This window comes from Anser cygnoides, chromosome 1 (genome assembly GCF_040182565.1).
Source record: "Anser cygnoides isolate HZ-2024a breed goose chromosome 1, Taihu_goose_T2T_genome, whole genome shotgun sequence".
Taxonomy (NCBI): Eukaryota; Metazoa; Chordata; class Aves; order Anseriformes; family Anatidae; genus Anser; species Anser cygnoides.
Window position 1 is genome coordinate 104,677,336 of NC_089873.1, and position 4,009 is coordinate 104,681,344.

Here is a 4,009-nt window from a genome sequence, read left to right on the forward strand (position 1 = left end):
ATTTTCTTGCTTGTAAACAGAAGGAAAATAAAATATAAATCACAAATCTGGGTCCTGTGGTGTGTTTGTACTCTATAGCAGATTATATTTACTCTATAACTTGGAGGAGAGTGCGGAAGTGAACTCCTACAGAGACAGGTACCTGAACCCTACACCTGGCATTCATTTCTTCCAGCACTGGTTTTCACTCCAGCAACATCATGCAGCCATCAACATGGGGTGAGGACTCTAGCCCTCTTTGGAGAGTGATTCCCACTCAACTTCTGTCTTCCTTGCCCAGAAAGAAGAGGGGACTGATTCTATTTTCTCCTTCTCTGAAGCTGTATCTTCCACACGACAACTGAAACACGTGTTGTTGGGCAGGGATGGTGCATGAGGCTTGACTCCATCCCTCCTAATGAGCTTCTGGAGAGTGGACAGAGTGAATAGGTCTCCTCAGCATGAGATGATGAGAGGCAAGGGCAATTCAGCAGCCAAATGGCAGGTGAAAATTCAACATTTATTACTGCTTTTTAAAACCAAACCTCACAATTTAAGAAACTACATCTTGTGATCTAGGATTTTTAAGCTTGTCAGTGCTGTGTCCCTGTATAGACAGGTCTCCCTAGAACCTTGCTAGAGTTGGCAGTGACAGTGTAATGGCTAAGTGCAAAGTCAGGCTTAGGAGTGGAAGGTCTGGAAGAGAGGCAGGGAGCTGAGGCTCTGGATTCAGCAACAGCCCTGGAACTTTTCCAGACCAGACTCTGCAGCAAGGCTGGGATTTGTGGTGGTTTGGAGGGAGGGATTTGGAGAGTGCAGTTAAATTCCAACTTCAAAGTTCCGGAGCAATCATAAAGTCTCAGCAAGTCCCCACTTTGAGGCAAAGACAGAAGCATTGGAAGTTCTTCTTTATAAGAGTGAACACTCTCCTTAAAGCACTGAAGAATTCTGCCAGTAAAGCAGGCTACTGAAAGCCTGCTCCATGTTTCATGTACAGGATAATAAGACCAGAATGAATGCCTAAATTCAGCATAGTGGTTAGGTGTTACCAGTGCCCTGTGCGGTGCCAGAAGTGTCTGCACTGAAATTGGCTTCTATTCCAGGAGTCACTTTCTCCTTGTTTGTGCAACTTTGTTTAAACAGGTGCTTTTTTCCACCTCATTATTCAATTTCCTCAGCAGTTCATGAGCAATGCAGAGCCCAACTCAGCAGAACAGGATTTTCACCAGAATACTACTTTCTCTAAAACATTTCAAAAACAACTTTACAGCTACTGCAGGTTCCTTTGCAGGTATCTCGTCTCCCCATTTCCTTTATCTCTGGCAATGCTTGTGTCCTTGCTCTTAATCCAAAACCAGAACCGTAGCCCATGAGGTTTGTACTTTGTATTGGTATCAGTACCTAGAGAGCAACCAATGGTTATAGCTTTGGCTTTTGCAGAGGAGGAAAGACCCACCTTAGCACTGCCATTGGCACAATGTTCTAATTATCTGTTTTGCACTGTTTAGCAAAGCACAGGCAACAGATCTGATAAAAGTCCCTGTATTCTGGAATAGTGATGTATTGGCAAAGCAACTGCTATATTGGTCACACGCACACATATATTCTGCATACTCCTTATTGAGTCCAGAAGGGGTAGTTCATACCTGAACACATTATTGCCAGAGGAGTTCACATCCCTGAAAAACAGAAACACTCACATGCATATGTGTACACATACTCTATGTAAAAATTGCACGTAGTGACATTTTTGACTTGCTATCCACTGCAATTTCTCTGCCCACATTATTAAGAACTCTTCCAGTTCCTTCAAAATATGCTTTCTCAGACTTAAACTGCAGTATCTGTTGGGTCTGGCTCCTAGACAGCATTTGGAGGGAGGTGGCTGTGTTCCAGCAAGGAAAAAGTAAAGACAGAGAAAAAAAAAAGAAACAGAAAAAAAAAACTTTTGTACAAAATGCATCAACTTCTCTGCAGCTTAATTTTTGCCTTCTCTGCTTAGAGCTAGCAGTATCAAACATCACACTCATTTGTTTATCCTTTACAAAATTGAGAGGGTGAGGTGATTTATCCTGGAGACTTAGTGGTGCGCGTTCTTCCACCTGGCTTTTGATCAGCTCCGCTGTTTGAGCACCAAGTGCTGACTGCCTTCAGAGACACAAACCCAGCCCCGTCTAGAGGACTGCAACAAAGGTGGTAAAAAGCCTGGAGGGCATGTCCGATGAGGAGAGGCTGAGAACACTTAGGTTGTCTAGTCTGGAGAAAAGGAGGCAACCTCATTGCTCTCTGCAGCTCACTGTGCAAGGGAAGTGGAGAGGGAGATGCCAAGTCCCTTCTCCCTGGTAACCAGTGACAGGGCGCACGAGAAGAGCACAAAGCTGTGCCAGAGGAGATCCAGGCTGAACACTGGGGAAAATTTCCTTACTATGAGGGTGGTCAAGCACTGGGACAGGCTTTCAGATAGGTGTTTGATGGCCCGTGCCAGTCAGCGTTCAAGAGGCATTTGGATAATGCCTTGAACGGCATGCTTAAGCTTTTGGTTAGCCCTGAAGTGGTCAGACAGTTGGACTTGACCTTTGCAGGTCCCTTCCTACTGAACTATTCTGTTATATTCTAACTACTTGTAGGCCTCTTGCCTGTCTGTTGTCCTCATGGTCAATGGGTCCATGAGAGAAAGGACCACAGCAAAAGAGAGCAGCCACATAACTTGTGTCCTGCCACAAGCTGCAGCAGGGGCAGAACCCTGCTGAGAGGTACTCACTTCCTAGGCACCCCCTGGCCATGAGTAGCTGGTCACCATGCTGGTCACAGGGGATGGAAATGGGACTGAGTTGGATGAATTGTGCACGCCAAGCCTGGGACACTGTTTTTGCTGTTCCAACATTTTTTTTTTCATTCTGCTTCATTGTCTGTGAGTTGGATTGTGGGTTTTTGTTTGTTTGTTTGTTTGTTTTCCCCTCAGGATATGAGTTTCCAATCAGTATTAAGTAGAGAACTCAAAGATGTTTGGACTCTGGACTCACAAAACAGCTACAGAAATCAGTAGGAGCCAGGACTCTAAATACCATTGTGAGCCCATATGCTTTTATGAGGAATTTGGCTGTCCCCTGGAACTGCTGTGGGTCTACTGTGAACAAACAAATGTCAGCTGGGATTGTTCAGCAGGCACTGCCCGTACTTTTTGAGACCCATTGAAAGAAATGAAGGGCAGCCTGGTGTCAGAGTGATTCCCTTTCTTGCTCTGGTTCCTGTTCATTTGTTTATCCAGGTGCACTTTCACCTTCTTCTCAGCCATTGACACCAGAATCACTCAGCTGAACAAAGCCCTGGAAAGAAAGATTTTTTTTTTTTTTTAAAAAAGGATTTGCATCTGCCCACTCTGCCAAGAAAAGAAAAATCTTTTTTTTTTCTTTGTAATGCATCAGTCTTTCCAAAATGAAATGAAAATATTCCTAAATGTTTAAGATCTCAGTTTAGCACCTGAAGATAAATCGGTTTTTGATATAAAAATGATATAAATCATATAGATATGAAATGGCTATTACACTAAAATAGAGGAGCTTCCTTAATTTAGGAAGTATTTCAAGAACCAGATTTTCCTTTGAATTGTAGTAAGATGCTCAGGTAAAAGTTATCTACTGTATAAACAGTAGATAACAGGTTTAAAATTGGCATGTGGAAAGAAGCTACCGAACTAGATAGCATGTGTTGCCATTTTGTAGAGATAGAGACACACCCTGCTGGTAGCTGGGGAAAACCACAGGACTCAAGGCATGCGGTTTTTGACCTGCCTGCCTACTGTCCAAACCCCATTTCCCCTGGTGAATGCATGCTTAAGTTGGCCCTGGACTGGACTAAGCAGGGATGTGTGATACTGCTGGAGTGCACTGCAGTTGTTGGATTTCCTGTTCAAACTCAAACACCTGCAGGGCAGAGATACGAATTCTAGTTTTTCCTTCTCTCTCTGCTGTCCTGCTGGGCGTGGGAGCACTGTGTCAAGGAGCCTAGCGCTATGTATATGCAGTTTTTG